We start from the raw sequence: 12,500 nt of genomic DNA on the forward strand, positions 1-12,500 counted from the left end.
AAGTGGAGGTGGTCTTGAGGGCGTCATGTGGGTGGCTGCTGCTGTACCCTTCCTCAGCCTAGTGGTGCCCAACCTTCTTTGTCCCGTTTCCCTTTTGCCAGTCACTTTTTCACCCGTGGACCCCTACAACGAAATAGGTTAAGCGGGCCACTCATGACCATCCCAGGGGCCGAGTTTGTCCCGTGGGCCGTGTGTCTGACGCCCCTGGCACCGTTAGCTGATGTAGAGTAGTTCTAGGAGTGTTGACGGTCGTGTACAGTAGTATGAATTTTGTGCCGAGCCGCGTGTCTCCCAATTCCTGTATAATTGTTTTTTTTTTTTTTTTTTTTTTTTTTTTTGCTAAGGGTGACAGAGTGTGCTGACGTGCCTTGTTGTTTTATGTGTGTGTGTGTGTGTGTGTGTGTGTGTGTGTGTGTGTGTTGGTGACGTGTGTTTGTTTGTCTTCCCCGCAGGTGTGTGCTGAGCGGCGGGGGTGTTTTTTTATATGTGTGTGTTTGTGTGTTGGTTACCATGCCCAGAGCCCACGCTACTCACCTGCCTGCCTGTCTACCTGTCTGCCCGTCTGTCTGTCTTCGCTTCCTCCTCGGCATTACGGTAAGATGCTTTGCCTGTATGTGTCTGTGTGTGTGTGTGTGTGTGTGTGTGTGTGTGTGTGTGTGTGTGTGTGTGTGTGTGTGTGTGTATTACGAATCTAAACTTTTCTTCCTTCCCCTCTCTGTCTGTTTGCTTGCCCTTCTGATGTCTCTTTTATTATTGTATTGTATTTGCCTGTTTCTTCGTAGTGTCATTCTCAAGGCATTGCTAACTGCCAAGACTGAAGGATGTAAGGAGAAATGAAGGAAGAGAGGAAAGTCAGAAGTAAGGAGGAAAAGACGAATTAAAGGAAGGAAGGAAGGAAGGAGGGAAGGAGAAAAGAAAGCAAAAGCAAGTAGGAAAGAAAGGAAGGAAGAGAGGAAAGTTAGAAGGAAGAAGAAAGGAATTGCAGGGAGGAAGGAAGGACGAAAGGAGAGAAGAATGAAAGGAAGGAAGGAAGGACGAAAGGAGAGAAGAAAGAAAGGAAGGAAGGAAGGACGAAAGGAGAGAAGAAAGAAAGGAAGGAAGGAAGGACAAAAGGAGAGAAGAAAGAAAGGAAGGAAGGAAGGACGAAAGGAGAAAAGAAAGAAAGGAAGAGAGGAATGAAGGAAGGATGAAAGGAAAAAAAAAAGGAAGGAAGGAAGGAAGGAAGGAAAGAGAGGAGAAATGGAGGGAAGGAAGGCAGAGGTTACGGAGGAAGGAAGGACTGGCTGCCTGACTGTTGAAACGCGCTGGCTGGTGTCCGCAGAGTTTACGGGAATGAAACATCTTTGTATTATTTTTATTATTTTTCTACGTTTTGAATCATGTTTTTTTTTCTTTTTATCTTAGTCTGCATTTATAACTCTTAACTTAATCTAATTCTACTGATGAGTTCTGTTTTGGCATGTACTGTACCGTATGTCAACTTTAATTTGAGTATAGATAATATTTTCAATTCATTAATCAAAGTAATTCAAACAGGTACAATTGCGTATAAAAAGTTAATTCATGTGAGGAGGGGGGGGGGTGAAGAAGGGGTGCCGCAAAAGGTGTGTGTGTGTGTGTGTGTGTGTGTGTGTGTGTATATAAAATCTGTTGTTACTACTAATATACGATGTTGAGTCTGATAGTCACTTTACTACTACTACTACTACTACTACTACTACTACTACTACTACTACTACGACTACTACTACTACTACTACTACTTCTACTACCAGATTTCTAACTCGTCCCTCCCTCTATGTCTTCAGCACGGCCGTGATCGTATAGTGGTTAGTACATTGCGTTGTGGCCGCAATAACCCAGGTTCGAATCCTGGTCACGGCAGAACAGAGGTTGGCTGAAGAGTTTTGTTGTTTGTTGATCTTGAATTTGTAGGCCCGGTCATTGTTTTTTTTTGGGGGGGTCATTGAATTTTTGTGTTTTGTTTGTTGTTAATTGATCTTGAATTTGTAGGCCTGGTTAGTTTTTTTTTTTTTTGGGGGGGGGGTTAATTGAATTTTTGTGTTTTGTTTGTTGTTGATCTTGAATTTGTAGGCCCGGTCATTGTTTTTTTTTGGGGGGGGTCATTGAATTTTTGTGTTTTGTTTGTTGTTGATCTTGAATTTGTAGGCCTGGTTATTTTTTTTTTTGGGGGGGGGTCATTGAATTTTTGTGTTTTGTTTGTTGTTGATCTTGAATTTGTAGGCTTGATTTTTTTTTGTTTTTGTTTTTTTGGGGGGGTCATTGAATTTTTGTGTTTTGTACCCTTAAATTTCTATGCCTGGTTATCTTTTTCTTTCTTTCTTTTTATATTTTTTTTTAACTATATTAATTTTATTTACAAGTTTTTTTCTTATTATCCTTTATCATCAAACCTCTATGCCTGTTTATCTTCTCTTTGTTTATCTTCTCTGTCTTTCCATTCATTCGTATCTCTTTCTTTAATTTTATTCCAGTGTGGGGGACAAAAAACGTGGTGTGTGTGTGTGTGTGTGTGTGTGTGTGTGTGTGTGTGTGTGTGTGTGCGTGTGTGTGTTTAACTTCCTTATGATAACCTTTACCTGTGCTATATTGGCAGGTGTGTTGACATAGGCGGGACAGGTAATAGGGAGGTGGGCAGGTGTGAAGGGCGGGAATGGGCGGTTTATGGTATGGGCAAGGAGGAGGAGGAGGAGGAAGGAGGAGGAGGAGGAGGAGGGTGGGTGTTGTATATGTGGTTATGTGTGGGGAGGTTAGATTAGTCAAGGAAGAAACGTAGATGAAGGAGGAAGAGGAGGAGGTGGAGGAGGAGGAGGAGGAGGAGGAGAGGTTGTCCCTAGCAACCTCCCTCAACTAAACACTAACACGACTGAAGGTCACACTGTTGCGTCCTTTCCTCCTCCTCCTCCTCCTCTTCCTCCTCCTCCTCCTCCTCCTCCTCCTCATCCTTCTTCGTTTCCATATCATCCATCTGTTTTTCTTCGTCCTTCTTTGAGCCTTGTCCTCATTTCGTCTCTCCTCCTCCTCCTCCTCCTCCTCCTCCTCCTCCTCCTTCATTTCTCCTTTTTCCGCTGCATATAGTGTGTGTGTGTGTGTGTGTGTGTGTTACTGTGGCGTGGTCGTATTATTGTTGTGGTGGTGGTGGTGGAGTTGAGGGTGGTGATTGTGGTGGTGGTGGTGTTGAGAGTGGTGATTGTGGTGGTGGTGGTGTTGAGTGTGGTGGTGGGGGTTAAGTTGAGTGCACTGACCGCCTGGGGCCACACTGTCGGCACACACACACACACACACACACGCACACACACACTGCTGTCTCATTGGCGTTCGTCCGTCTGTTTGAGGATGAAAATAAAACTCTTATGTGTTAGCAATGCACTGTGACCCTTTCCCTGGTGGTGGTGGTGGTGGTGGTGGTGGTGGTTTTGGTGATGGTGGTGATGATGCTGGTGATGGTAATGCTGGAGGGAGATGAGGGGGCGGGAGGGGAAGGAAAGAGGGTTAGAGGGAGAGAGAGAAAGATAGAAAGGGGGAGTGAGTGAGAGGGAAGGATAAAAGGGAGAGAGGGAGGGAGGGAAGGAAGAGGGGAAGGAGGGAGAGGAAAGGAGGGAAGGGAAATGGAGAGAAGGAAGTTGGAATGGGGAGGAAGGAAACAACAACAGCAACAACAACAACAACAACAACAACAACAACAACAACAACAACAACAACAACAACAACAACAACAACAACAACAACAACAACAAGAGGGAGAGGAAAGGAAGGAAAGGGAAATGGAGCGAAGGAAGTGGGAGAGGGAGGGAAGGAAGGAAACAACAACAACAACAACAACAACAACAACAACAACAACAGCCGAAGAAAAAGAAGAAGCATCTCTCACGTCCTCAGCTCGTGGGGGCGTGGCGCCGTCTCGGACACAAACCCCTTCCCCCCCCCCTCCCCCTCATTTCCTCCTCCCTCCCCTTCACCCCCCTTCCTCAGTGTCTTCCTCTACCCCCTCCCCCTCCCCCATCCTCCCCCTTGCCTTCCCCTGCCTTATGAAGAGACCGCGGCGCACCTGACTCATGCATAAGAACGGGCGGTCATCACGGCGCCGAAGCCACTACGCCTCGTCCTAACCCCCCCCCCCCTCCTTCCCCGACCTCCCCTCTCCCCCCTCTCTGCCTATGCCCCCCTCGACCCCCCCCTCTATGCTTATGCCCCCCACGACCCCCTCTATTGCTTCCCTCTACCTGCTTACCCCCCCCCTCTCTCTCCCCTCTCTTTCCTCCTCCTCTCTTCCTCTCTCTATCTTTTTCTCTTATTGTCTTATTGTTGTCTCCGGGTTGCCTGTTGCTGTGTTCTGGGAATGGAGGGAGGGAGGGAGGGATAGGGGGAGAAAGGACGATAGAGAAGGATATGGAAAGAAAGGAAGGAAGGAAGGAAGGTGGGAAAGGAAAGTTAGCAGGAAGGAAGAAAGGGAAGGAAGGAAGGAAGGAATGATATAAAGGAAAAGGTATGTTTGTTTGTGATTGCGTGAGTTTGGGTGCCAGAACTGCGCGCATGTGTGTGTGTGTGTGTGTGTGTGTGTGTGTGTGTGTGTGTGTGTGTGCGTGTGTGTGTGTGTGTGTATTTAAGGTAAAAAAAATATATATGCGTCGCCTCATGTCGGTTTGTTGTTGCCGAGGCTGTCACACACACACACACACACACACACACACACACACACACACGGATATATTAAAGTGGCGCCGGCAGTATGGAAAGGGGGGGGAGGGGGGCGAGGGGGGAGGGGGAGGGGGAGGGGGGGACAGGTCAGCATCTCAGGTAATCAGTCAGTCAACCTAATCTGGGGACACGGGGAGACAGGTAAGGTGTGAGGGGAGGGAGAGGGAGGGGGAGGGGAAGGAAAGGGAGTGAGAGGGAGGGAGAGGAAGGTAAGAAAGGGGACGAGAGTGAGATGGAATGATAAAAGGGAGAGAGGGAATGAGGGAAGAGGGGAAGAAGGGAAGGAAAAGAAGAGGAGAGAGAGGAAATGGAGAGAAGGAGGGAAAGAAACGGGAAGAAAAGGAGAAGGAAGGAAGGAAGGAAGATGAAGGAACGGGAAGGGAAGCAAGGGAGAAGAAAATAAAGGATATGGAGGGAAGAGAGAGAGGAAGAGAAAGGGTGCGGATAAAAGGGAGAGAGAGAGAGGGGAAGGAGAAGGGGATGAGGATGAAGGGGTGGGAAGGGGAGGAAGGGGGAAGGAATGAAGGGAGAGGGAGGGAAGGAAATAGGTGAGGGGGAAGGAAAGAAGAGGAAGGGAGAGGTAGGGGAAGGAAAAGAAAGGGAGGGAGGGAAGGGGAATAGATGAGAGGAAAGGAAAGAAGAGAAAGGGAGAGGTAAGGGAAGGAGAAGGAAGGGAGGGAGAGGGAGGAAAGAAAGCAGGAGGGAAAGGAAAGGGAGTGACAAAAGGAGGGAGGGGAAGGAGAGGAAGGGAAGCGGGAGGGAAGAATAGAAAGGGAGGGAGAGGGAGGAAAGAAAGTGGGAGGGGAAGGAAAGGGAGTGACAAAAGGAGGGAGGAGAAGGAGAGGAAGGGAAGCGGGAGGGAAGGTAGAGGGAGGGAGAGGGAGGAAAGAAAATGGGAGGGAAGGAAAGGGAATGACAAAAAGAGGGAGGGAAAGGAGAGAAAGGAAAGGGAGGGAAGGTAGAGGCAGGGGATGCGGATGAAGAGATGGGAGGAAGGGAGATGGAGGGGGCCACTGCAGCATCTTTTAATCTTCCTTGCCAGCTCTCCCAGGGACACTCAAATTGATCTCAGGGCGTGATGGGAATAGCCTCCAGCCTCCACAATGCAATGGGACATGACAGAAACGCCCGTCAGCCAAGCTATCCCCAAGTTAAACAATTCATTTTTATTTCTCTCCCTTTCTCTCTCTCTCCATTTTGTCCTTAGTTTCCAAAATAGCGACACTCACTCATCCAAGCTCTCCCCTAGTTAAACAATTCATTTTTATTTCTCTCCCTTTCTCTCTCTCTCTCCATTTTGTCCTTAGTTTCCAAAATAGCGACACTCACTCATCCACGTCCTCCCATCCATTCTCTTCGTCCTTCCTTCCTTCCTTCCCTACGTCCTTGCACAATCGTAGGCAAAACAGCACGTAATAATAATAAAGAAACTTATTTAATATACTTTCTCCCTCTCGCTTTGTCCCAGTTCCCAAAATAGCAACACTCACTCATCCACGTCCTTCTATCATTTATTCCCTTTGTCCCTCCCTCCTTACGTCCTTGCACTACGATCGTCGGGAAAAAACCAGGACGTATTGATTAAATTAAAACCGGTTGCCAGTACATTTCTCTCTATCTCGCTTAACAAGACACACTTACTCACTTCCTTAGATTTATTCCCTTCGTCCCTCCCTCCTTACGTCCTTGCACTACGATCGTCGGGGAAAAACCAGGACGTATTGATTAAATTAAAACCGGTTGCCAGTACATTTCTCTCTATCTCGCTTAACAAGACACACTCACTCACTTCCTTAGATTTATTCCCTTCGTCCCTCCCTCCTTACGTCCTTGCATTACGATCGTCGGGAAAAAACCAGGACGTATTGATTAAATTAAAACCGGTTGACAGTTCATTACTCTATCTCGCTTAACAAGACACACTCACTCACTTCCTTAGATTTATTCCCTTCGTCCCTCCCTCCTTACGTCCTTGCACTACGATCGTCGGGAAAAAAAACAGGACGTACTGATTAAATTAAAACCGGTTGACAATTCATTTCTCTATCTCGCTTCGTCCCAGTTCCCAAGATAACAAGACACACTCACCCACGTCCTTATAGATTTATTCCCTACGTCCTTGCATAACGAACGTCCTTGCATTATACGATCGTCCTTTCCTCCGTACGACCTTACATTACGATCGTCCTTTCCTCCTCCGCCTCGTCCGGTCACCGCCAGCACTTGACACTATGACAAGGTAGCACTCATCGTTGTATTCCGAAGGTCAGACGAACTTAGAAACGATAATAATAGAAAGACATTGAATTGTTATAAGTTTAGTGTCTTTCTGAGTCTTGATACAGAGATGATAGCCTTCAATCACAGTTCTTTCCCTCCATCGTTTTTTATATTCATCTTTTTGTGGTCAGTTAGAAAACGAAAATGGAAGGTGAAGATTAAGGAAGAAGGGAAATAGGAGGAAGGAAGGATAAGAGGGAGATGAAAGAGAGGTAACTGAACCGCTTGTTGGAAGTGAAGGAGAAAGACGAAGAGGAAGAAGGAGAAGTGAGAGAGGAAGAACAAGAAACTGAACCGAATATTGGAAGTGACGGAGAAAGACGAAGAGGAAGAAGGAGAAGTGAGAGAGGAAGAACAAGAAACTGAACCGAATATTGGAAGTGACGGAGAAAGACGAAGAGGAAGGAGTGAGAGAGAGGAGGAACAAGCAACTGAACCGCACATCAACACATTAAACTCAAGACAAACATAGCCCTTTAAACCCCGCTATCAGTAAATATCTCCTTTTTAAACTAAGTCCTCCCTTCTCCTCACGTCCGCGCCTGAAGCCAAAAGGAAAACGGGATGTGAAGATGGAGTCATTAACACCTTTTTTGCGAGCAGCGAGCATGAGGGAAAAACTCAGTGATTTCCCTTCCTATATAAGACCTGGATTTCCGCCTTCCGTGACCTTTGACCTTTCGCGACCTGGCCTGACCTCTTCTGATTTTCTTACGGGATATTTTTTTTTTCTTATTATTTGTATTGTTATTTAGCTTTCTGCTCTTCCTCTTCTTCTTCTTCTTCTTCATCGTCGTCCTCTTCCTCGTGTGTGTGTGTGTGTGTGTGTGTGTGTGTGTGTGTGTGTGTGTGTGTACCCCGATCGTTCACCTCTTTACCGAATAAGAAGAAAAAAAAGCAAAATAAAAAAGAAATATTGATAAGTTAAGAGATGGACACTATAACCATTAACTCTCTCTCTCTCTCTCTCTCTCTCTCTCTCTCTCTCTAATCACGCTTGACACGTTCCGTTCCTGGAGGTCGAGAGCTCTTGACCCCTGAGAGAGAGAGAGAGAGAGAGAGAGAGAGAGAGAGAGAGAGAGAGAGAGAGAGAGAGAGAGAGAGAGAGAGAGAGAGAGAGAGAGAGAGACTGCTAGAATAAGTGTCCACGTGCTTGTGTATGTGTGTGTGTGTGTGTGTGTGTGTCCTCAGAATGGTCTTGGGAAATACCTTCTTCGCCGGCCTTTTAAGAGAGAGAGAGAGAGAGAGAGAGAGAGAGAGAGAGAGAGAGAGAGAGAGAGAGAGAGAGAGAGAGAGAGAGAGAGAGAGAGAGTAACAATAAATACTACTACTACTACTACTACTAGGATAATAAAAATCACAATACTGATAATAAAGATAGTATAAATAGAAAGAACAATGTCACCAACTCAATCTCCTCCTCCTCCTCCTCCTCCTCCTCCTCCTCGCTAAGTAGAACATCTTCGTTTACAAAACATTTTCACGTGCTGGAGGACCATCGATCACGGGGGCAGCACGTGGAGAGGAGGAGGAGGAGGAGGAGGAGGAGGAGGAGGAGGAGGATTTTATCATTGGCTTATCAGTCGTGTGAAGATTGTCTGGTCTGGATTTTACCTTTCTCCTCCTCCTCCTATTAAAACACAATAAAATTAATCGTTATCTACTACTACCACTACTACTACTACTACTACTACTACTACTTCCACCGCTAGTAGTAGTAGTAGTAGTAGTAGTAGTAGCAGTTGTATTAAGTATAGGGATAATGATGATATAATAATAATCAGTATATTTTATTATTATGATTGATTAATAAAATGCAGGTAGAGAGTGTTATAATATAGAGATAACGCTCCTCCCATTATAAATAGCAGTAATAATAATAATAATAATAATAATAATAATAATAATAATAATAATAATAATAATAACCACCACTGCTTTGCTTTGGGAAAATACGCACAGATAACACACTTTAGGTAAAAAAAAAAAGATCAACAGAGATTGTCAAAAAATAGATCTTCCTTGTCTATTCCTTGTACCGCGCCCCACCCACTCACTCAGACGGCCGACGGGGAAACAAACAAACACTCACACACACACACACACACACACACACACACACACACACAAACACACACGTGTCAATGCATAAACACCATAATGAACGTGGGGCTCCTTGCTCTGAGTCACGTCTGGGGTGCGTGGCAATGGGGAGGGGTGGGGTGGCAATGGGGTGGGGTGGGGTGGTAGTGGGGTGGGGTGGGGTTGTAGGTAATGGCGTGGGGTGGGGTGGCAATGGGGTGGGGTTGTAGGTAATGGCGTGGGGAGGGGTGGCAATGGGGTGGGGTGGGGTGGTAGTGGGGTGGGATGGTAGGTAATGGCATGCTCCCCCCCCCCACACTCCCCTCCCCCCTCCCCCGCCAAGGTCAGGAGGTTACTGAGACTGCTGGCGACGAACATTACTTGATCAGATGATGCTGTGGCGAGATGCGACGTCATGTGTGTGTGTTCGTGTGTGTGTGTGTGTGTGTGAGGGGGGAGGGGTGAAGAGTCTTTGGGTGTCATCTTGTGTGTTATGTGTGTAGGGGGAGAAAGGGAGGTAAAACGGGGGGGGGGAGGGGGGTGTCTCCTTATGTTATGTGTGCGTTGGGGTGTTAAGGTGAAGGAGAGGGGGATCTCCTCATGTGTTATGTGTGAGGGGGGGGAGGGGGAAGGGGAGGTGAAATGGGTGTCTTTTTGCGTGATTTTTTATTATTATTATTATTTTTTTCTTGCGTGATGGGGAGGGCAAAGAAGGGGGGAGGGGTGAAGTGGAGGGGGGGGAGTCTTTGTATGCGCTATGTGTGAGGGGGAGGGGAAGGGGAGGTGAAATTGGGGGTCTTTTTGCGTGAGGGGGAGAGTAAAGAAGGGGGGAGGGGTGAAGGATAGGGGGGAGTCGTTGTGTGTGTTACGTGTGAAGGGAATGGAAGGGGAGGGGAAATGGGGGTCTTCTTGCATGATGGGGAGGGTAAAGAGGGGAAGGGGTGAAGGATAGAGGAGAGTCCTTGCGTGTGTTATGTATTAGTGTATTGGGGGAAGGGGACGGGAGGGGTGAGGAGGGTTATGTTATGTTGTGTTGTGTTGTGTTATGTTATGTTATGTTGTGTTGAGTTGTGTTGTGTTGTGTTATGTTGTGTTGTGTTGTGTTGTGTTGTGTTGTGTTGTGTTGTGTTGTGTTGTGTTGTGTTGTGTTGTGTTGTGTTGTGTTGTGTTGTGTTGTGTTATGTTGTGTTGTGTTGTGTTGTGTTGTGTTGTGTTGTGTTGTGTTATGTTGTGTTGTGTTGTGTTGTGTTGTGTTGTGTTATGTTGTGTTGTGTTGTGTTGTGTTGTGTTGTGTTGTGTTGTTATGTTATGTTATGTTGTGTTGTGTTGTGTTGTGTTGTGTTGTGTTGTGTTGTGTTGTGTTGTGTTGTGTTGTGTTGTGTTGTGTTATGTTATGTTGTGTTGTGTTGTGTTGTGTTGTGTTGTGTTGTGTTGTGTTGTGTTGTGTTATGTTATGTTATGTTGTGTTGTGTTGTGTTGTGTTGTGTTGTGTTGTGTTGTGTTGTGTTGTGTTATGTTGTGTTGTGTTATATTGTGTTATGTTGTGTTGTGTTGTGTTGTGTTATGTTGTGTTGTGTTGTGTTATGTTGTGTTGTGTTGTGTTGTGTTGTGTTATGTTGTGTTGTGTTGTGTTGTGTTGTGTTGTGTTGTGTTGTGTTGTGTTGTGTTGTGTTATGTTATGTTGTGTTGTGTTGTGTTGTGTTGTGTTGTGTTGTGTTGTGTTGTGTTGTGTTGTGTTGTGTTGTGTTGTGTTGTGTTGTGTTGTGTTGTGTTGTGTTGTGTTGTGTTGTGTTGTGTTGTGTTGTGTTGTGTTGTGTTGTGTTGTGTTGTTATGTTATGTTATGTTGTGTTGAGTTGTGTTGTAACACAACACAACATAACACAACACAACACAACACAACACAACACAACACAACACAACACAACTACCTAGGCTTATTATCATTTTATTTGTGTTCATTTATTACAGTTTCCTTGCTATATTTATCCAAGTGTTATGTTCGCTTAGCTCTGACTCACGTGAAGGAACTGCGTATGGAAGGAAGGACAAGCAGGAATTTTTTTTTTCTACACCGGTAGGCCTACTTGAGGAGCCTGGATGGTAGTCGGCCCCAACCCGTATTGGCGCAGGCAGGTGTTTATAGTGGCGCCATCTCTTAAACTTCCTATCACCAACTCATTCTCTATTTTTCCACTTCCCAGATATCGTCAACACAAGGGCGGCGTAAGGAGACGAGGAGGAGGAGGAGGAGGAGGAGGAGGGGGGGAGGAGGAAGGCCAGAACTAATCTCCAGAAATAACCGCCTTTGTATCGCCGGGCAGGGAGAGTTGAAGGCCCGGCGAGAGGAATGATCAGGCAAGTGTCCGCCCTTTATCTTTTCCATTAATTTTGACGTGGATATTGTGGAGATCATGTAAATGGGAGCATGGTGGTGGTGGTGGTGGTGTGTGGTATATGGAAATGGTACTATGGGGAAGATGTAGTCTCTCTCTCTCTCTCTCTCTCTCTCTCTCTCACTATGAAGATACTTTTTTTGCTCCTCGTTCCTCTGTTTACATACTTTTTTGACCGTGCTTGCTTTCCCTTGCTTATTTGTGCCTGCTTAGAGCTTTCACTCTGTGTGTGTGTGTGTGTGTGTGTGTGTGTGTGTGATTATGGGAGTGAATGATAGTGGTGGTGATGGTGATGGTGGTGGTGGTGGTGATGGTGGTGGAGGGTATGGTAGGTTGTATGGTATGGCACGTACGGTACACGGGGTCCATAGGTAAGGGCCTTCAAGAACACAAGGACACAGAATGACCTGGTTTGGGAAAGAGGAGGATAAGAAAATACAATAACAATAAAAATAAAGGAAGAAAACAAGAATATGGACAAGATGAAGAACAAAAATGAAAGCAAAAAAAAAAAAAAGCAAAAATGATGACAAGCGGAATATGTATCTGAGAGTGACAAAGATGAGCACTGAGGTTATGCGCAGCTGTAATGCATTTTTTCAAGCAGGGATAGTTTAGGCGATACATAGATGAGGGTAACAGAGATGAGCACTGAGGCCACGCGCAGCTCCTTAACCTAACCTTTACCATACCTTAAATCATTGTGCTTCTGTATCTCTCAGTCTCTCTCAAGTACAGTCACGGATAGTCTGGGGAAAAGAGAGAGAGAGAGAGAGAGAGAGAGAGAGAGAGAGAGAGAGAGAGAGAGAGAGAGAGGGGTGAATGTGTGACGGAGTTGTGCACTGAGGCCCCGCGCAGTTACTAATAGTTACTCAAGCACAGTTACGGATAGTGGGGAAGAGAGAGAGAGAGAGAGAGAGAGAGAGAGAGAGAGAAGGGTGTGACGGAGACATGCACAGAGGCTTCGCGTAGCTACATCTTCATTCTGTTTTTGCTTCACATCAGGTTTTACTCTCCCTTTCTCC

General features: G+C 46.0%; 1 non-coding gene across 1 annotated transcript; it reads left to right on the plus strand.

Annotated features, from left to right (window-relative positions):
• The first annotated feature begins 1,812 nt into the window (after positions 1-1,812).
• On the plus strand, positions 1,813-1,884 carry Trnah-gug (transfer RNA histidin (anticodon GUG)). Its single transcript has one exon. It is a non-coding gene; the product is annotated as a tRNA-His (tRNA).
• Positions 1,885-12,500: the final 10,616 nt, after the last annotated feature.

Source organism: Eriocheir sinensis, chromosome 37 (genome assembly GCF_024679095.1).
Source record: "Eriocheir sinensis breed Jianghai 21 chromosome 37, ASM2467909v1, whole genome shotgun sequence".
Classification (NCBI taxonomy): domain Eukaryota; kingdom Metazoa; phylum Arthropoda; class Malacostraca; order Decapoda; family Varunidae; genus Eriocheir; species Eriocheir sinensis.